This window comes from Stegostoma tigrinum, chromosome 40, assembly GCF_030684315.1.
Source record: "Stegostoma tigrinum isolate sSteTig4 chromosome 40, sSteTig4.hap1, whole genome shotgun sequence".
Classification (NCBI taxonomy): domain Eukaryota; kingdom Metazoa; phylum Chordata; class Chondrichthyes; order Orectolobiformes; family Stegostomatidae; genus Stegostoma; species Stegostoma tigrinum.
The window spans coordinates 14,284,446-14,306,898 of record NC_081393.1 but is presented as its reverse complement, the minus strand read 5'-3'; the positions used below and the strand labels follow the sequence as shown (position 1 = coordinate 14,306,898).

General features: G+C 41.2%; 1 protein-coding gene and 1 long non-coding RNA gene across 7 annotated transcripts in view; one reads left to right on the top strand and one right to left on the bottom strand.

Moving 5' to 3' along the window:
• The window catches only part of LOC125448142 (methylcytosine dioxygenase TET3-like), a 353,266-nt gene that overhangs the window by 137,774 nt on the left and 193,039 nt on the right, over positions 1 to 22,453 (top strand). The gene's annotated exons all lie outside the window — the stretch shown is intronic.
• The window catches only part of LOC125448144 (uncharacterized), a 33,844-nt gene that overhangs the window by 8,947 nt on the left and 2,444 nt on the right, over positions 1 to 22,453 (bottom strand). For 2 of the 3 annotated variants that reach the window (XR_007246651.2, XR_007246650.2), the window contains exons 2-3: positions 6,191 to 6,251; positions 3,830 to 3,907 (exon numbers count right to left, since the gene is read on the bottom strand). This is a non-coding gene — a long non-coding RNA (uncharacterized LOC125448144). Of the gene's footprint in view, positions 1 to 3,829; positions 3,908 to 6,190; positions 6,252 to 13,713; positions 15,389 to 15,507; positions 15,654 to 22,453 lie in introns of those variants that run through there. The other variant, XR_007246649.2, reaches the window with a different exon arrangement.

The following is a 22,453-nucleotide window of genomic DNA, read 5'->3' as shown; positions in this document are numbered from 1 at the left end:
TGCTCCTCTGATACTGCCTGGCTTGCTGTGTTCCTCCTGTTCCACACTGTGTCAACATTAAGGCATAGTCCCTCACCATGAGGTACAAGCAGCAAAGGAGCAGGAGCTTGAAGAGAAAAATAGTATGCTTAGCTCCAATTTAAAAGTAAAAAGCAACATAAAGTAAACATTCCTTATTCAGCTTGAATTCAAATTGCACACTACAGTGCATGATCACTCTTGTCCAGTCCCTTTGAAAATGTCATCTGTGTGCCTCTGCTTGTCATGCATGAACCCTATAACTGCAGCATATTTAGTGGAATGTTGCAAATAGGCTGGGAAGATCACAGCAAATTGTATTGCTTAAGAAAGACACACTTTATTTAAACTATCAGATTATACACTGTCGGAAAATAAGGAGTTTGTTTCAAATCTGGTGCGTCTTCTTCTCACATCAAATAGGAGGATGTAAAAGCGAAGTTTAAAGTCCTTTACTTTCAGTCACCCTACCACAAATCAGCGTCACTGAAGGTGATTTGTTGCATTCGGACTAAGCTGATCTTGCACATACATATTACATACTTCAGCATGTCCGATTTTCATCTGCAGTGCCAATATCTGATAGTGTTGAAAGGCCTCGACCAATCTGAATATACATATCAGTAAATGCAACAAAGTGACAGGAATAATCGTCCTTAACAAACGTGATAACATCAATAAAATGCACATTCTTAATAACATATGCTAATTCATATCTGTTGGACTGCTGCTTATTATAATGGAAAAGTCTTACTTAGAAATGGGCTAAGAAATGATTGCTAGACTTGTGTGAAAAAGACAGACAGCTAGATGATTTAGACACAATAGGATTGGTCCCCATTTCTCAGTGTACGTGAGTGTGGGCTTTCCACAATACTCAAAAGAGACTTTTATTCATGTCCTATCTTATCTATGATTGGTTCTGCGCAACAGAAACTTGCCAAATGTTTGCGTGAATTGCTGAAACAAGTTTCCCCACATACATGGTGAAGAATGCCTTCATTTTACAAAACCCGTAAAGGACTTTCCCATCGATAACAATATAGTATCCCTGAGCTCAAATGATCTTGTCATTCTATTCACCAAAGAACTACTCAAGGAAGCTATAGACATCTGCATTGCAGCTCAATGTCATGGCGACCCATGCCTGCCATGTTGTGTAAATGAATATTCATTGAACTTATAAACATAGTAACCTACATAGTTTCATTCACTTTTAGCAATGTTATGTGTGCCCAAATAGCTAGTGTTTTGATGGGATTGCTGCAAGGCCCAGCTGGCAAAAGAATCTTTGCCGGACTCTATGAGAAAGGTGTCTTCAGTGGAATGACAACAAATAGAGTCAGAGAGCTGTACAGCATGGAAACAGTCCCTCTGGTACAATTCATCATAATGACCAAATATCCTAAATTTGTCTGGTTTCATTTGCCAGCATTTGGTCCATATCCTTCTAATCCCTCTTTATCCACACACACATCCAGATGCCTTTTAAATATTGCAATTGTACCCGCCTCCACCACTTCCTCCAGTTCATTCCAATCATGCACCACCCTTTGCATGAAAAAGTCGCTCCTTAGATCCCTTTTCAATCTATCTGCTTTCAACTTAACCCTAAGCCCTTTAGTTTTTGACTCCTCTACCCTGGGGAAAAGACCTTGACTGTTCACCCTATCTATGTCCCTTATGATTTTATAAACCTCCATAAGGTCACACCTCAGCATCTGACACTTCAGAAAAAATAGCCCCAGCCTACTCAGCCTCTCCCTATAGCTCAAACCCTCCAACCTTAGCAATACCCTTGTAAGTCTTTTCTGAACCCTTTCGAGTTTCACAACATCTTTACGATACCAGGGAGACCAGAATTGATGCAGAATTCCAATAGTGACCTAACCAATGTCCTGAGATAATGGGAACTGCAGATGCTGGAGATTCCAAGATAATAAAATGTGAGGCTGGATGAACACAGCAGGCCAAGCAGCATCTCAGGAGCACAAAAGCTGACGTTTCGGGCCTAGACCCTTCATCAGAGGGTGATGAAGGGTCTAGGCCCGAAACGTCAGCTTTTGTGCTCCTGAGATGCTGCTTGGCCTGCTGTGTTCATCCAGCCTCACATTTTATTATCATTAACCAATGTCCTGTACAGCTGTAACATGACCTCCCAACTCCTATACTCAATGCACTGACCAGTAAAGGCAAGCATACCAATACCTTTTTCGGTGAGGTCTACCTGCACTCCAAGGTCTCTTTGTTCAGCAACAATCTCCAGGACCTTTCCATTAAGTGCGGAAGTCCTGCCTGATTTGCCCTTCAAAAATGTAGCAACTCACATTTATCTACATTAAACTTCATCTGTCACTCCTCAGTCCATCGGCCCATCTGATCAAGGTCCAGTTGTACTCCGAGGTAGCCGTCTTCGCTGTCCACTACACCATCAATTTTAGTATCATCTACAAATGCATGAATCATACCGCCTATTTTCACATCCAAATCATGTATATAAATGACAAAATGCGGTGGACACAGCACCTATCACTGCAGCACACTACTCTACTCCACAAAACAACCTTGCAACGCCACCCTCTGTCTCCTCTTTTCCAGCCAATTTTGTATCCAAATTGCTAGCTCTCCCTATATTCCATGTGATTTATCCTTGTTAACCGGTCTACCATTCAGAACCTTGTCAAATGCCTTACTGAAATCTATATAGACAAGGTCCATTTCATCAATCCTCTTTGTCACTTCTTCATAAAACTCAATTGAGTTAGTGAGACACGATTTCCCTTGCACAAAGACATGTTCACTATCCCTAATCTGTCCATGCCTTGCCCAATACATGTAAATCGTGTCGCTCAGAATCCCCTTCAACAACTTGCCCACCACTGATGTCAGGCTGACCAGTCTATAGTTCCCTGGCTTTTCCTTGCAGCCTTTCTTAAGTAATAGTCAACCTTCAGTCGTCCGGCACCTCACCAATGGCTATCAATGATACAAATACCTCAGCAAGTGACCCAGCAATCACTTCCTTAGCTTCTCACAAAGTTCTAGGGTACACCTGATCTGGTTCTGGGGATTTTAATACTCTCCTCTGTCTCTTCATATTTGCAATATGCAGATGATAGGTTTGTTATCTGTGGTGAGATGCAGTTGTTTCTTTACACATCTTAGTGGGCTCCATTCTGCAGTCAAATTCATTCTTTAGATGGAGCTGTCAATGACCTCCATTTCCAAGTGGTCCTTGTTGAGAAATTGGTCAGAGCTTTCTCTACTGATGTTTCCCACAAGTTCACTGGTTGATGTACTCACTGGAATTTCAACAGTTTCACGTGGTGGAGGATTAGTCTTTTAGTAACCTTGTAAATAGGGCCTGAGCCATTTGTTAACTGTGCAAGCTTGATCCTGAAATACAGTGCATGAAAGCCATTGTGCATGGTTAATGGCTGCCCCTAAAAGATCATTTCTCATTTTATAAAACACAGACTCATGAATGGTCCAAAGGCTGACAAAATTAACGCTGAAAAGTGCCCAGTTTTAAATGGTACATTTTAAGTTACACATTAATAGACTAGGAATCCTTTTTTTGTCCTCCACCTTCTGAAATTGTGTGTGTTACAATAAATTGCATTATTTTATGTTAATGATGAAATCTGATGTGAATTGTTTATGTCCTGAAAAACAATCAGTCATGAAAATTGGTCAAATTTTGGCCTAATTGGGATTTATATATTTTGTGATGGCTCGTAGAAAAATGGGGTACTATTACAGGAACACTGTTCCCATTTAAATTATGACAGTCAACAGAACATCTACTCACGTTGTGCTTTTTATAACTCACAAAACAGGTGACAGCCATTCTCTGCTTCATTTCTTCGGAAGACCAATCAGATTCAACCTGCCATGTTTAAAATTTAAACAAATCTTGACATTAGTAACTGTCACTCATCTTCTAGCTGGTGCATTTTAAATGGCAAAATCTCTACCAATTAGCGTCAACTGCAAACTAATCAGCTCTCTCTCCTTATGCAATATAAAAGGGTGATTTCCCTTAATGTTGGTGTTGCTTGTGATTCATCCTGACGAGTGCAAAACATAACGCTTTGACAGAATGTGTCCTTTTTCAGAACTATTCAAGTTCTGTACGACGAAAATAACTAACAGCATTTGGTCTTGAAAAATGACCTTGGACAGCTCTGAACTTAAAAGGTAAACTGCATCTTCTCAGCTTCGGCAGCAGCAGTCTAGACTGCTTTGTCAAAAGATAATAACAGAGGCCATGGGAATTGACAGGAGTGTGAGGACCACTGTAACTCTTCTGTGACTGGATAACAGGTTTGAGATTGATGGAACCGCTGCCACTTAACTGGAATGGTGTCACAGCAATCCTCATAATTTTGTAACAGAGTGCTTAGCTGCTGCTATAACACAGCAGTTACGACTTACATGGCAACTTTGCATTTTGAAAGTCTGAATTTCCATTTAAGTCCAGGATAGAAACATAGAAAACGGGAGCAAGTGTCTGCCATCCTAAATATTCATGTCTGATGATCCAACTCAATACGCTGTTTGTACTTTTGTCAATACCTTTCGGTCCCTTTAGCCCTAAGGACGATATCTAACATCTTGGTAATAATGTTTTGGCCTTAACTATTTTCTATAACACAGAATTGAACAGGCTCACCAATCTCTGGGCGAAGAAATGTCTCTCATCTCCATCCTCAATGGCCTACCCCAAATCCTTAAACTGTGACCCGTGGTTCTGGACTCCCCAGTCATCAGGAACATCTTTTCCACTTTACCCTGTCTAGTCCTGTTAGAATTTTTATCAGTTTCTATCAGATCATCCCTCATTCTTCTAAACTTCAATGAATAAAATCTGAACTGATCCAGACTCTCTTCGTAAGTCAGTCCTGCTATCCCAGGAATCAGTCTGGTCAATCTTGGTTGCATTCCCCCAGTCACCAGAACATTCCTCAGATAAGGAGACTAAAACCGAATGCAAGATTCCCTGTCTGGTCTCACCAAGGCCCTGTAAAATAGCAGCAAGACATTCTTGTTCCTAGGCTCAAATGCTTTCAGTATGAAGGCCAACATGCCATCTGTTTTCTGCAATGCCTGCTGCCCCTGCAGGCTTACTTTCAGCGACTGGGGTACAAAGACACCAGTCCCCTTGAGCTAACCCCCTTTCCCAAACTATTGGCATTCAGATAATAACCTGACTTCCTGTTTTTGTTACAAAAATGATTAACATCACATTTATCCATATTATAATTTATGTGTGATGCACTTGCCAGCTCATCCCCTAAAAAAATTCACTCAACTTATCCAAATCACACTGAAGCGTTTCTACTCATAGCTCACCCTCTCACCCAGCTTTGTGTTGTCTGTAAACCTGGCAATATTACATTCAGTTCTCTCATCTGAATCATAAATTTAAATAGCTAGGATCTCAGCATTAATCCCCGTGGTACCCCATTCGTCATTGCCTGCCACTTGGAAAAAGTACATCTCTAATCTTTTTTTTGGTCCTGTCTGTGAATTGGCTGTCTGTATTTGTCAGTATATTACTCACCAATCCCACATGCTTTAATTTTACACGCTCATCTCTTATGCAGGACCTTATCGAAAGCCTTCTGAAAGTCTAGGTAAACTACATTCATTGGTTGTCACAAAGCAGAGTTAATGTTAATGGTCCAATGACTTTCCTTAACATTTCTCCAATTCTGAAGAAACATTAACTCTGCTTTGTCTGAGCAGATGCTGCCAGACTTGTTGAGTTTTTCCAGCAATTTCTGCTGTTCTTTCTGACCAGCATCCACAGTTCTTTGGTTTTGACATTCAGTGGGTTCCTCATTATTACCTTGGCTCGGTACATCCTCAAAAAATTCCAGTAGATTTGTCGAACATTGATTTTTCCTTCATAAGTCCACGTTGTCTCCGTCTAATCTGGTCATTGCTTTCCAAATACACTGCTATTAAATATATTTATAATTGACTCTTATATTTTCTACTGCTTTCTACTTCTCATCTGGGCCCTTCTTCGAACTTGCCATGGCTGCAAACCATTTGGACCTAGTTTCTCCTATGGTGCAGATACCCTTTCATAGTATCCTGTAAATTACACGCAGTCTTAATATTGAGCTGGTGACTGAAAATGTCGAATTAAATAAAAATGCACCTTCAATAATTTTGGTTTTACTGTTCCATTGCTGCATATTTATGTTGCATATCTTGAGTATCTGAAAGGAGAAAAGCATACGGGTGTTATTATGGTATGGAGGAAGTGGAGAGGGACACCTTGCTAAAAAGGAGATTGTGGAGTGAATGGGAAGTGGATTGTAATAAAAATGATTAGGTATGAGGAAATTCTTGCTGAGGGGCAACTGTGTTAATGGGTGCTGTACAATCTGTTTAGTTTCTATGACAGACAGTCTCAAAAGCTAGCAGTGTGTGCAACCAGTGGGATGTGGATGTGAGATTTCAAGTTGTGGTACAACTAAGGTTGCAGCAGACCATAAGAATATCAGGTGCAACTCCCAATTAATTGAGATTCTTATTAGGTGGGAAACCAATGGGGTGTCATGAATGAACAATTTAAAGTTGAGGAAAGGTTTACTTCATCATCACAATCTTCTTAATGCTCCAATGCCTGCTAGTGTCTTGAGGCACAGGGCACAAGGCACAGGGCACAGGGCAAGGGTCCTCAACTCAGTCTGCAAATCAGAAGGATGTAGAATTAGGCAAAGGTGGAATGTCTGACAGTCCATAAAAGATACTTTAATTTTCAGTGAAATTAGACGTCGCGCTGGCTTTAGGCTTTTATTGACTTTCCCGGTCATGACTGGTGCCATGCCCTTCGTGGGAATGAGAATATGTAGGGGTACCAATTTCTCTCTCTCTTTCTCTCTCTCTGTCTGTCTATCTCTCCATTTAACCCCTTCTGCCTCATGTAGAGCACCGTCTTTCCTTTGAGGAGTGAAGGTGGAAGTGTGGCAGTGAAATACTGAGCAATCTTTATTTAATGTGTCTGACATGACTGAATGGCTGGCAGTGGGTGAATAGTTTTCCAGCTTTGCGATTTGTTTTTAGGTTTACAGTTCACAAATTTGTTTGTGCTTTTGGGACGGTTTCCAATTTGCTGCTTTGTTCACCAGTGTTATGTAACTCTTCCTCAATCACAAGTTTCCCCAGACGCATTTATACTTCATAACTGTGTTTCTTTTCCCTTTATGATTGTAGCAGCAACCGGAAAAAGTTGCAATCAACTATCGTGCAACTGAAATGATTTCCCACAATGTTAACACTGAGCTGAATTTTATTGTTTTCTTGGCTCAGTACCAATTATGTTAAGTTTTTGGAGTGCTTTTTTTGCTACAAGGTCTACTGTGTTTTCTCACCATCTTTTCGAAATTCTCCTCGTTTAGTGTCTACCTTGCCCCAGAGGCATCCCTACCTCACGATTCTATCTCCTTCTTACTGGGTGACATTCCCAGAAAAACTCAGCACTGTGGCATAACCAGAATTGACAGGCACCCCGATGCTGGTACCACCTTTTGACAGGCTGTCGTGCACCTGGACAGCACTGTCAATCTGGAGGTGCTGTGCACAGTCCTTGACATTTGCCCAGACATGGCAATCAAGGTAAATTTGGCACCCCGCTTGACTCTGACATAGCCTCATCAGAGTCAACTCCCAGAGTGTCAAGGTGCCTGATACTCCTGTTTTATCCGTCAGCCAGGGATCCCTGATTGGACCAGATTAACAGCCCCACCTGGGGAACTCATACTCTATGATGTCTGCCTGGCCGATGTCACACAGTCACTACATTTCTCTACCTCTGAGTCTGAGGAAATAGGCTGGCTCTTCTTCTTGGAGTTCCTAATGGGACATTTTTGCACTGGACCAGGTTCATCCTACTGTGCATCAGATATGGGTGACATGTAACACATAGTAGGTTGCCTCTTATGTCCGAAGTGTATCAGACAAAACTCATTCTCTTCTTCAGGTGGCAAAAACATTTAGTCAGCAACATCCAGTGAGTCCATTTCAGGTTCTGAGGTGTCTTCAACGCTTGATAGAGAGGGAGAACACAAGGACTCGGCCAGCCTTTCTGAATGTACCAAGGAGCCAGGCATGATTTGCTCCTGTCCGGCTTGTGAATTTGCAGCTTTCATTTGACCCAGGAGCGTCACACTTACCTGAACTTTATCTGTCACTAGACCTGACCTCACATCGGCCATGGCTGTTGCACATGCAGGGCCGTTCCTGTGATACTTACACCAAATTTTGTTCCCTGAAGTAGACTGTCTCTCTCGCTTAGATAAGTCTTGTGTCTGACATTGGTGTTCCTGAAGCTATTGCGCCTTTCCCCTGCCTCCAGGTCTGGAAAGATAAGATTTAACCTGGTTTGGAGTTTCTCCCCAACTCAGCTGGAGCTATCCCTGTAGTTGCATGAGGGGTGGTCTGACAATCAAGTAGGAACCAGGACATTTGGTATCTAGTCAACCTGTCGGCTCTTCTTTAAGCCTACCTTCAATGTTTGGACTGCTCTTTCCGCCAGATTATTGGATGATGGATAATACGGAGCTGTCCTTAAATGTCGAATGCAACTCGATTTTAGGAAATGCCCGAATTCCCTTCTGGTAAATGATGGCCCATTAGCTGTGACCAATAATTCTGGGAGTCCTTGTATTGCAAAAGAAGGCATAGTTTTTCTATCCTTGTCCCTGTGTTTGATGAATGAATTTTACACAAGTCCTGCCACTGGATTGGGCATCCACAATGATTAAGAACATTGAGCCCATGAAAGGGCTTGCTCAGTTGACATGTAACTGAGTCCATGAATGTGGTGGAGCTGGTGATGGTAGTTTTAGTCCTTGTTGGCACTCTGGGCACTGCTCCACCAACACGGCCATGTCTGCATCTAATCCTTGCTTCCAGACATAATGTCTTTCCAACATCTTCGTTTTGGAAACCCCTGGATAACCCTGTGGAGTTCAGCCAGTATCTGGCAGCAACGTTTGCTTGGGGCATCTCTCTTTCTCCTTATACTAATATGCCGTCCTATACTGTAATCTGGTCTTTCTGGGTCCAAGAAGATTTCAGTTCTAGTTATGATGGCCCTTTGGATCCCCCACCACCACCAACTGTTTCAGTTTGGCTCGGACTGGATCTTTCTGCATCCAAAATCTGATATTGTCAATTGTGCCTGGAAGTGTGCCCTAAAGATTTAAGTCCATTACAGAGTCTTCCAGTGGCAGTACCACTGGTAGTATATTTGCTAATGGGATGGAACTCAATGCATCCTCATTTGCTACTTGGTCTCTTAGATGGTGTTCAAACATGTAATTATGCACACTTAATATTAGAGCCCACCACTGAATTTGGCCAGAAGCTATGGGTGACAGTGCCTTGTCCTCTTTACGTCAACCTTGCAGGGGTTTGTGGTCCGTTATTATTGCAAATTTACATCTGTAAAAGTATTGACAGAATTTCCTGATGCCAAATATGACAGCCAAACCTTCCTTCTCTCTCCAGGTATATTTGCGCTCTGCATCATTCCAAGTCCTGGATGTATACTCTATTGGGTGTTCCCCTCTGTTGGGCCATATGAGGTAGTACTACCCTGATGCCATACAGGGAGGCATCACATGTTAAGACCACATTTTGCTGAGGATCCTAGTGTGCCAAAACCTTAGAGGATGATAGCTGTTTCTTCACTTCCCTGAAAACTATGTCTTGGTTTTGCAACCAAGGCTGACTTCATTTTAGGAGTTAATGCAAAGATGCCAGGATTGAGGTGAGGTTTTGTATGAACTTTCTGTAATAATTCACCAGCCCAAGGAAAGACCTGAGCTCCAGTAGAGACATGGGAGCCAGGGCACCTTTGATCACCCTCACCCTGTCATCCGACATATATAACCTGGTCTTGTTGAATCTGTAGCCCAAGTAGGTCACTTGGAGTGCCTCAATTGCACATTTTTCCCATCTAAAGCATTACCTGGATGAAACATTTAAAGACTATGTCCAAATTCTCTAATTGCTCCTTATTGGTCTTCCCTGTTATCAGGACCTCATATAGATAAATGGTGATATGGAGTCGATTTTGTAAAATTTTTCCATGTCCACTGGAAAATTGCACAGGTTGACAATAGCGAAAATGACAGCCTCATTTATTGGCACAAACCCTTGTGGATATTAATTGTAGCATATGCCTGGGAATCCTCATCTAACTGCAAGTACAAGTATGCATGGCTCATGTCCAGCTTCGTGAAGGATAGCACCCTGCCACTTTTGCATATATATCCTCTATGTGAGGGATTGGGTATTTATCCAAATGCGAAAAACAGCTTACTATTTGTTTAAAATCCCCACAAAGCTGAACCGACCAGCCGGGCTTCACATTCAGTCCAATAGCAAACTAGATTTAGCTCGTTGATTCTTTCACTTTCCAGTCTCCTGATTTCCACCTCTACTTTTGCCTGTAGGGCAAATAGCACTGGGTGGGCCTTGCAGAATCATGGAATAACTTCCTGGTAGCACGGTGGCTCAGTGGTTAGCATTGCTGCCTCACAGCGCCAGGGATCCGGCTTTGATTCCACCCTTGGGCGATGTCCATGCGGAGTATGCACATTATCCCCGTGTCTGCGTGGGTTTCCTCTGGGTGTTCCAGTTTCCTCCCACAGTCCAAAGATGTGCAGGCTAGGTGGATTGGTCATGCTAAATTGTCTGCAGTGTTCAAGGGTGTGTAGATTAGGTGGATCATAGGGGGATGGGTCTGGGTGGGATGCTCTGAGGGTCAGATTGGACTTGTTGGGCCAAAGGACATGTTTCCTCACTATAGAGATTCTATGATCCATGATCTACAATTAATGTGCAAGGTGGCATTGACTCCTTTGATAGTCCCTAGACCTTCCTGAAAAACTTGTGAGTATTTAATTAGGACTTCACTGATCTAATTGTAAAATGTTCAGCCAATCTGTGAATCCTTCTCAACCTATTTCACCCCATCAAGCTTAGGCCCAAGGCTTTTATTACTGTCAGGGGTAACTGTGCCAGATGCTTCTCCTATGAGACTGGAAGCAAAGTTGTACCCTTAATCTATGAAGTTCCCCGGTATATGTTCTCCGTCTAGCTGTGGTCTTGTGCAAACTTAAGAGTTGGAGGTCACAGCAAATTTTGTTAAAGACTGGTTCTGCACTCACTGAAACAGCAGTGCCACTGTCGATCTCCATTAGGACTGGGTGATCACTTAATCATATGTTTATTTTGATTGCTTCTGATTTGGATTTCGCTAAGCAATTTAACTGTTCCAAGCCAGATTCAGGTAGACTTTCCAGCGTATTTTTCTGATTCAGTTTAGGTCTAGTGGGACTCTTCAGCTGCTTCAAGTCCGCATACTGGCAGCAACTACAATAGCTTGTCATCCTGGATCCTTAGGCAAATGTTCACCATTTGTCTGAGGCTGGGCTTTGTTGTGGAATGACCTAGAGTACCTCTGTTCAGGATACGTCCTGAGTGAGGCTATGCAATTGCTTATACTCAAGTGATGTTCCCCAAACTCAGTCAGGCTGGTGAGTGTGTCCATTTCCATCAGAATACTCTGAAACTCATATGGTCCACTTGCCATATTTTTCAATGGTAAAGCCAGTTAGTTGTAATGCCTACTTGAAGTCCAGTTGGGCATCAGCTAGTATTGCTTTTATATAATTATGTCATTAATTGTACATACCAAACTGTCTCTAGGCTTCTCATTAGGGATGAAACCAAAGTCACAGCCTCTGTTAGTCATCTTAACCAGGTTAAACAGTCCTGACACAGATTCCCCTAGTTCTTGGACTGCCAAGTAAAAACTATAGCATCTCAGAATTAGAGGAGGCATGGTGTCGTAATTACCTTAACTAAATCTGTCAACTCTTCAAAGATTTTAGTATCTGATACCTCAGGGAAAGTCAGGTTCCTAATGACTGAAGAAGCTGTGAGTCCATAAGCTGTCAAGAGAATTAGTCATTACTTTTCAACTGCTCCAATGTCATTTGCCTGGGAAGAAGTTACAAATTGTTTCTGCATACTTGGCACAGTCTTCAGCAGCAGGGTCGAACGAGTCAAGCTTCCCAAGTAACAGCATGATGCAAGCAATGCTTACCCCAACTCAAAGACAACTGTTGTGAGAGGCTTTCTTCAGAATGTGCTTTATTCCCATCACCATTGAAATACCTCGACAGAGGCCGGTATCCTATCACCAAGTCACCCTTTATTTACATGTGGAAAGTCCTTGACTCTGGTACAAGCCTCATTAGAGTCAACTCCCAGCATGTCAGGGTGTCTCCCACTCCTCTTTTTATGTGTCAGCCAGGACTGCCTGCCTGAACCAGAGTAACAGCCACAGCCAGGTCCACCTGGCTGATCTTGTTTCAATCACTATTCTACTATTCTTAGTACTGCCTGCAACATCTTCCTGAATGGCACTCACCCTTCTTAACTCCTGACAACATAGGATCCTATATACTCTCTGTGCTGTGTAACCAACTCACTCAGGATACTTCCCACCTGTAGTACAGGTAACAGTTGTGCCACACATTCATTGCAGGAGGATAACAGCCTACAGTAGGGCAAAAATACTCAAGATCGGTGGTGAATTGCCTGACATTTGTCTCCTTGTCTCTTATATGGAGGGCAACCTGACTCCAACCATTCCTAGGTGATTTTTGCCTTCTGTGCCAGGGCTTCTGAGTGAAGGCTATCTCCCTTGACTAAGTAAAAATCAAAAGAACCTGTGGATGCTGTAAATCAGGATCAAAAATAGAAGTTGCTGAGGAGAACTGTCGAAGGGTCACCGGACCCGAAACGCTGACTATTATTTTTTCCAGACCTGCTGAGTTTTCTGTTTCTGTTTTTGTCCATTGACTGTGGACTGCTGACAACCATGACAAACTTCCTGGCTTTGTATGTGCATTCAATGAAAAGGCAAAACAGAAATAAGATGACCCATGGTAGGGATGCTGAGAGCATCCAGGTAGGCTTAGAGTTTGAGTGCTTTGTTGATAAGTAACAGATGCACGTTGGTCCAGTCCATGAGCTGGGTGTATGTCCCTGAGCACAAAGCGTCCTTGCAGCACCATTACAATGATAATTGCCCGTGTAGCACTGAGGTACAGAAGTGTACTGTGGATAGCTTAGAGATGTTCCGTGAGGATTCTTAGAAGTTGATGCATTTGCCCTTGTCTGCGGGTGTAGAGTGTGTGTAGTCAGTACTGTGGACCGTGCCCTGAGACATTGTTGCCCATTGTTCAGCATGGAGGTCCTTTGGTTCAAGCAATAAGTTGAAGTTCCCAGGTACAAAGTTGATAATTCTCAACACCTAGCTGGTTCAGCTGTTCTGGTGAGATAGGAAGCTGAATATTCATAAGGCAGGTCTGTGCTTTATAATGCATTTGATGAGCAATAATCCTCCTGAATTTTTATCTCAGTATTGACTTGTGTGATACTCACCCTGTAACTCGTAGATGTATTCAAGATGTAATGAGCTGCTCCTTATGATGAGATAGGACTTGCTGCACTACTTCTGTTATTTTCTCACAAACTTTACTTAAAGCCCTTGTTCGTCAGGCTCCACCCATAGGGTCAAAACATAAGAAGAATGAAACTTAATTTAACATGCTAAAACTTTTAATGCAGTCGCTGACACAAACAATTGTTGGCAAATGTCGATTTGATGAGGCAACTGAAACAATGAATGCTATAGACCAAAATTATGAATTAGAAGTCTGAAATGTGCAAAAAATCAAACAGCACACAACACTGCAAATAAAAAGTGCTGTATAGGTTAAATATGATAATTTAAACCCAATGTAGGGCATGTCACAGGGTTGTATTGGCTCTCAAAACCAAGGCAACAAACTGTAGACAAAGACGAATTCAGTCATAGAGTCTTAGAGTCATAGAGCTGTCCAACATGGAAACAAACCCTTCGGTCTAACTCATCCATGCTGACCAAATATTCTAAATAAATCTAGTCCCATTTGCCAAATTTGGCCTTTATCCCTCTAAATCCTTTCTATTCAAATACCCATCAGATGCTTTTTAAATGTTTTAGTCGTACCAGCCTTCACCACTTCCTCTGGCAGCTCATCTCATACGCGCACCACCCTCTATGTCAAAAGTTGCTCCTAGAAAATAATTGTGGGTTAGACGAAACTGTCTCTCCTTAACTGGGATGAGTTTCTCGAAACTTGGCTGTGGCTGACCTGGCTGAAAATAAATTTGCTGGATTTAGATTTGGAGAATTATAAAACAAATACAAATGTAAAATGTTAATCTTATGAGTTAGGACAGAAAGACGGTCTGTCATGAACGTGCACCAGATGTCCAATCCATGATTCTTGTCTGCAATGCAGGAAGCTGTGAGAGAATTTTGCACTAATTTGGTCTTCCATATCTGTTGCATTTAAATGAGAAAATTGCTTGTGAAATGCTCCATTTTCAAAATCCCGAATACAAGTCACACCCAGCATTAAGTCCATTCACTCTAAATGTATATTGAAGCAAATTGCGGAAAGGAGCTTGTCAAGAGAGATACAGAAGCTAACTGCAGCAATCATTTGATGTTCAGTGTATGGGATCAACAAGTCCTTAGAAAGAGAGAATTTTTCATCATCACAGTCCTGAACTGAAGTGAGACCTGGACTATTCATCTGAAATTCCATTAGCAATGCCTCAAGTGCATCCTCCAGATTCAATGAGAAGGCTGTTGAATAAATAGTGTTGTCCTTGAAGCCAAGTCCCTTACCTCAGTCATGCCTTGCAGTAGGTGCTGAGCACTGATGGCTAAAACAACTGTGTCCAGGTCTGTGTACATTTTCAGCCTCTGAGCATTTAGTTGGATCGGGGTCTCTATGGCAGTTGCCAGCCTGTCCATGGAGACAACCAAATGTAGACACATCAGAACTAGCATAACGCTAATAAAGTTGGTGAACTCCTCCAACCTTTGATCTAGTTTACCAAGTGCCTCTGACAAGCCTACTTGTGACTGTTTGTGGATTTGAGCAAAGTCATTAATGGCCAAAACCACCGGGTCATTGTCAGCTGGAACGAGCAGTTGCAAAGTCTCTGGCAGTTCTGAATAGCTGCGATCTGGAGTGTTTCTTCTTCGACCCAGTTGTGGAGATGTGTCAGTGATGTGTACACTGGAATGTGCTCTTTTAATCGAGAAAGAAAACCCATTGATTTTAAAGTCTCTGAGTGCGGAGTGCAGGAAGAAAGCTTGCTGGTACATCCTGTTAGGGATTATTAGCTTCTGCCTTAGAGGTTGAGAGGGAACAGATATGCTCAGGCACTGGTCTCTTTGTGATGGAGGCCTTGTGGATGCCTGTAGTGACTGCATAACAGAAGAAAGGTTATTAGTTGTGTGATAGGGGTCGAAGTTAGTGTGTGTTAAGAGTATATTCACAGTGATGGTAATGGGAGGGCAGCACAGGACAGCACAATGAAGTTTACCTGGTTGCCTTGTCATTGGAAACCTTGGCATTTCCATGTGAATGGTCATGACCTGCTATTTCGAGCGTCTTCTCCCAAAAGGACATGAATGTCAGCACTGTACTATGTGTCTTTGTCCTTTCCACACTGTTGTGAGACATTTTCTCCTGCAATGTGATAAAAGGATGCAATGATTGAGATGCAAGTGGCTGAAAGAACTGTGAGTAGTGGTGCAGGAGCAGGAAAGATGGTGAGGTATCCCAACTGAATGAGTAGGAAATACACAGAGTTGGGGGGAAGAAGATGGTCAGAACTTTGGAAAGTTAAAGTAGTTGAGAGCCTTGAGTGGAGGTGCTACATGCAATAGTGAGACTAGTAAACCATGAGCCTTGTTGGGATATCTATACAATGGTGGAGGTTGAGTGACTGTGAGATAGCAGAGAGAAGATGACGTGTGATGTAGGGTCTGAGATTTATGTTTACTTCCATATGATTTATTATTGCGTTTCGATTTTTGAATTTTGAACAAGTGGCAATATAAGATTTTCTGTGTGTCTGAAAGGCATATAATTAATAACTATATGTGTAGCCAATGTGATTTATTTTAAAACCATGAACAAAGTATCCAGACTAGTATATTTGGCTTTTTGATGGAAAATTCTGGACTTGTGTTTTTTAAGCATGTGGGAGACAAACTTCTTAATATGAGTTGAGGACAGTTCTGCATAGTTCTTCGCTGATAACATGTTTAAAACAGTTGCTCCTGAGAAAAGATGGCAGTTTTGATTTATTAAAAGAATAGATTATCTCAGAGCAATGAGTTTAGCAATAGTTCTGGCCCAAAAATATTTGGATTAAACCCTAAAAGGATTATTTGAATCTGAGAAAATAATGCTCAATTGTATGACGGCTCCGGGAAGAGGCTGTCAGATCCTTCACAATGGGAGTTGAAATCACAGTTAAATTAAACCGAGAGAGGTGATCAAGAAGGAGATTCTCTCTCTCGTGTGATTACTGTAAAGGAATGCTTTGGGATGTGTAAGATAGTATTTTTGGGAGTTGTGGAATTATATTTTTATTGTGTTTTGACGTCCTTAAATTTGAACAATATATAAATAGTTTAGTTTGTTCTATTATCATTTTGTGCAACAATAAGCCTGTTGGCTGTTTCATCGCTAAAACCAAATTTGCAACATTGTGTGCTTGTCATTCGGTGAAAGACCTTATTAAAACCAGAAAAACATCCAAATATGATCTGACAGAACAGACTTCAGTTTGGGATCTGGCTTGTTGAGTAATAACATCAGTCGGGATCATTAGAGCTGCCACTTACCTTTACAGAGTGCAGAAGATCATTGGCTTTCTTTCTTTTTGAACATTTACTTTGCACTCTGGAAACAGCGCTATCCAGGCTGGCAGCATCTGACAATCATGGCTGCCTTTCACAGTTCAGAGGGATGAGGATGGTCTCTGTCTCCAGCATCCTATAAACCAGGATTTCCAGATCCCTGTCGGCAAAGAGGGATGCCAGCTTCTCCTTTTCAGCCATGTACTTGGTAAACAACACGTGAATGCCAGAAGGTCCCCACTACAGCTAGTGTTTGCCTCTGTGACTGCATAACTGAAGAAGGATGTCCAAGAGCCCAAATGCATAAATAATTAGATGAGCAGTGAAGATTCTAAGTGCCATTGTCCACGAAACTCCGCACAAATCAGACAAGCAAAAAATGGGAGATTTCAGTCCTATATAGAACATAGAACATAGAAAAGTACAACACAGTACAGGCCCTTTGGCCCACGATGTTGTGCCGTGGATTAATCCTAATCCAAAAATAAAATAACCTAACCTACATACCCCTCAATTCACTGCTGTCCATGTGCATGTCCAGCAGTCGCTTAAATGTCACTAATGATTCTGCTTCCACGACTACCACTGGCAAAGTATTCCATGCGCTCACAACTCTCTGGGTGAAGAACCTCCCTCTGACGTCTCCTCTATACCTTCCTCCTAACACCTTAAAACTATGAGCCCTCGTGGCAGTCAATTCTGCCCTGGGGAAAAGTTATAGAGTTCAGGATATTGCAATGTAATGCTGAAGGAGGCCACAGAGGTAAAACTATGGATGACAACTTAGAAATTTGAAAAGTAGAGAGGAAAATATGAGGACCAGTAGGCCACATAGCTGCTTCACTCTATACCACCTTTCAAAGAAATTGTTGATCATCTCTCTAACTCTGCCTTTGTCTCATATGTTAAGATTTTTGTTATCCATGCGTGTTTCCAGTGTCAGTTTTTAATTTTTTTCCCACTTCCACATGGAATGTGGGTTTTTCTTACTTACTGCCCATCCTTAATTGCTTGAGAAGGTGTTGAGAAGCAACTGTCTTGGAACACTACAATCTGAGAGATGATGTTACACCTACAATGTTTTAAGAGTTTGAATTCCAGACTATTTGTCCAGAGACAGTGAAAGAAGGGCGATTTTTTTTTTCAAGTCAGGATATCACACAACTTTGTGAGGAAAATGCAGGTTGTGGTGTTTCCATGCAGCAGCTGCTCTCATCCTTCTAGGTGCTTGCCAGCATCAATTGCAATTTGTAAAAGAGTAGTCCACATTTCTACCACCATTTTCTGTGTGGGTGCATTTCCTAATTTCACTCCTCAAAGACCTTGTTCTAATTTTGAACAGTTGTTCCTGCACAAAAGTTATGATGTGCACGTGCTGATTTTGGAATGGGGTGGACAAGGTCAGAAGTCAGTTGACACCAGATTAGGTGAAGACCACTCTGAAAGCTTGTGATTTCAAATAATATTGGATGATAACTTGGTCACAAAAAGTTGAAATTGCTTCCTCTATCTGTTATCTTTATATCTGTAAAACATCGATTACATGTTGTGACTGTCTAAATTCCAAGATAGGTACCTTCTTAAATGACACTCAGGATCTCGCAGAATACTAGAAGTTTCTATCAACCTATGGAAAAAGCGTATGATAGCAGTTACTATCAATGATTTCAAGGCTATAGTGAAATATTGTTCCATGCAAATACTCTCACTGAAAAATAAAATCAGTAATAAGATTTATTTTTCAATTATAGTTGTTACATTTTTAAGAGTTATGAATGTAGTTGAGCATGGTTAAATTTAAGCACAATTAAATGTTAAAAAGTGTTCTTCAAAAATACTGTGCTCAGTCACTGTGCTGTGTAGTCATACAAAAGTTTTTTTTAGTTCATTATAATGGGAATTCTTTTCAAAGAATGACAAACAGTGAAAAAGTTGCAGAGCAGATTTGTCTGTAGATATTGATCCGAGAGGTTATTAGTATTTTAAAAGTGTGATGGAGAGAAGTGGCACTCCATTAATCACAGTTTGTCACCCAGATAAAATCCATTTATCCTGACTCTATTCTCCATTTTCGCCAACCAATCATACTGATACTCTACCCCTTACACTGTATCTTATTGTTTTCCATTTCCGATGTGGCACCTTACCAGATAACATTAGAAGTCAAACTGCACAATACCTATAGGACTACATTTACACCACATCTTTATTCATCTTTAAACTCTAGTAACTCACTTAAATATGATTTTACTTGCAAAAAAGGTCAAGTTGAATCTGCCTATTACGTTACGATTTTCTAAGCATCCTGCTATAACCTCGTTAATAATGGATTGTAACAATTCCTTACGACAGCTGTTAGGCCCTAGAGATTCCTGCTTTCTCTCTCCCCCTTCCTTGAATGAAGATATTGCATGTGCTATGTTCCAATCCATTGGGACCATTCCAGAAACTAATAAATTTTTGAAGATTAGGGCAGATGTATTCATGATCTCTTCTGCTACTTCTCTTAAAAGACACAATATGCAGGTCATTTTTTCCACAGGACTTCTCATCCTTTAAGTTTAATAGGATTCTGATTACTTTTTCTCTTTCCTTAAGTCCCTCCCTTCTGTTCACACCTTCATATCTTGGAAGGTATTGGGGTCAACCACAGTTTTGAAAACCAGGATGACAAGTTTAAAGTTGACTGAGAGCCAATATAGGTCACTGAGCACAGCTATAAAAGGAGAATTAGATTTATCACAAATTAAAAAATGAGAAACAAAATTTTGAATGTCTTCAAGAGAACAGAGGACAAGAGTACTTTGTTATGGAATGTAGAATGAAACATATCGAACTGGTTTCTTCTCTGTGATCACACCCAAACATTGATGGAATTGTCACTGATCATACCGTGACATTCAGAACTCACATCAAAACTGATCTGTGACCTGACAGATGTTTCCTTTTGGTCCAAAGCAAGGCTTTCTATTTGGCATTTCTTTCAGTCTTCAGGATTTTTTTTGCCCCTTGACATTATTTTCAGATCTTTTCATGTGCTTTCAAGGGAAACCTGCAGTAAATTCAACAGAATTTTCTTCTATGACAGCAAGTTTCTTGTTGTTGGAGCTAATACTGTTAGACATCTACCCTGCACACCAACCAGAACACAAGCAGGAGTACTAGAGGACTGCATTCCTCAAAGCTGTCTGGGTATGCAGCTGCACAGCAGCCTAACCATTGAGCAGAAGAAATAAAGAATCTGCACGCAAAATACATGTTTGACCAGGCATGAATCTTAAAGGCAATGTAACAAACAAGCTGCACTCAATTAAATTGGTGGGAGGATTGTCAGAAGTCCCAAGTTTTCATTTGCATGAACACCACGATTGGGAGGGAATACTGGACATAGAGTTGCTGTTTGACATCAGATTTGCCAGAACCATCAAAACTTGCGTAGTTTATGCACTTAGCAATGAGGTCTGACCTCCCAGGTCTGACCATTTTTTGATTTTATAGACCATGTCCTTGAGTTGGAATGGACCACGTTTTTTGGCTCGATGTATTAAAACTTACTGACATTTGGAGCCAAATTATCACTGAGTTGGAAGGGTTCCACAGCTTAACCACAAGAGCAAGGGAACACCAATTCAACATTCCCATCCCAGAATCCAGTATTCACTAATTATTTCTGGTCCAGGTGATGTATCAACCGTCAATCCAGTTAACTTTTCAAGAACTACCTTTTTACTCATTAATTTCTTAAATTTCCTCAGTTTCACAAGACCCTCGTTCGCTGAGATATCTGGGAGGTGTTCTTTATCTTCTTTCATCAAGGATGAAGCAAACTAATTGTTTAGTTTCTCCACCATTTCTCTGTCCTCCACTATAAATTCTCCTGTCCCCATCTTTGACCAAGCTATTCTTTTCCTTTTCACATATCTCAAGATGCTCTTGTCGTCTGCCTTTATGTTCCTCATTAGTTTAGACTCATTTTTTTCACTTTATGACTCAGTTTCTTAGTCTTTCTTTGATGATTTTTAAGCTGCCCCCGGTCCTCAGTCTTTTCATTTTTTCTGGCGTTCTAATAAACCAAGTCCTCAGGTCTAATTCAATCTTTAATTTACTCCATTACCCATGTTGACTTGTCTTTGCCTTGGGTGTTTTGGGGCAATTTATATCCATTGTGGGCCATGCAGCATTTCTTTACAAACTGGCTGTTGCCTGACCACTGTCAAACTTCTTTGTGTATTTTCCTCACCCACCATATTCAATTTAGAATCCCTACAAAGTGTGGAAGCAGGCCATTCAGCCATCGACTCCACACCGACAATCTGAAGAGCATCCCATCCAGATCCAAATCCTATCCTTTTTTAACCTGCGTTTCCCATGGCTCATTCACGTGGCCTGTACATCCCTGGACACTATAGGAAATTTAGCATAACCAATCCAATTAATTTGCACATCTTTGCACTGTGGGAGGATACTGGAGTGCAAGAAGAAACCCACGCAGTCATGGGGGTGAATGTGCAAACCCTGCATAGATAGTTGCCTCAGCATCGAATTGAACCTGGGTCTGTGGCGCTGTGAGGCAGCAGTGCTAACCACTGAGCCACTGTGTCACCCTCATTCCATCATAATTTTCATAATTTCCTTTATTAAGACCCATGATAGCGTTTTCAGAATGAGCCACATCACATTTCACCTTAATGCAAAGTTCTATCACATTCTGGCCACTATTTCCCAAAGGTTTCTTTCCAACAAGGTTGTAATAATGTCTTACCTTATACACAACAGTAAATCCAAAATAACTTAATCTCGAGTTTTCCTCCTTAACATACAATTCCAAGCAACTCATCTTGTACATGCTCTCAGAAGTCATCCTCCACAGCATTAATGATGATTGCTTTTTACACGTAAATTGTAGTTACTGTAATACGCAGGTTATATGGATCTCGCGTTTCCTTATCCAAATTATGACCGACATTATGATTGATGATAGTTATAAACACTCCCACTAATGTTTGCTGCTTTTAGCTGTTTCTTAGCTCTGCCCAAACTAATTCTACATCAAAATCCTTCAGTCTACTTTTTTTTAATGTATGAAGTGCCTTTGTTCTGAATTAAAAGTGCTACCCCGATTAATTTTCCTTTTTTTCCTGTCTGTCCTAAACGCCAGATATCCTCAGATACTGGGTTCCCAATATTGGTCACCCTGCAGTCACGTCTCCATACAGCAATTAAATCATATTGACTTACTTCAATATGTGCATTCAAATCATCAAGCTTTTTGTGAATGCCACATGCATTCATATTGAGCGCTTTTAATTCCGCTTTTTAAAAAAACATTAATCTGTTTTGGAATCCTATTTAATGCTTGTGTTTAACTTGTTTTCTGTTTTTGCTTTCTACTTTTTAATTCCTTTTAGTAGTTTATCTTATCTCAATCTGAGTACCCTCTCAAGTTCCCAATGCCATCCCTATCTAGTTTAAACACCACCCCACAGCATTAGCAAATCTCCCTGCAGTTAGTTAGCCTTTGGCCTACTAAGATGCAACCCTTCCATTTTGAGTAGTTCCCACCTGAATAGAACCAGACCCAGTGGGTCAGAAATCTGATGCTCTCTCCCTTTAGACCTG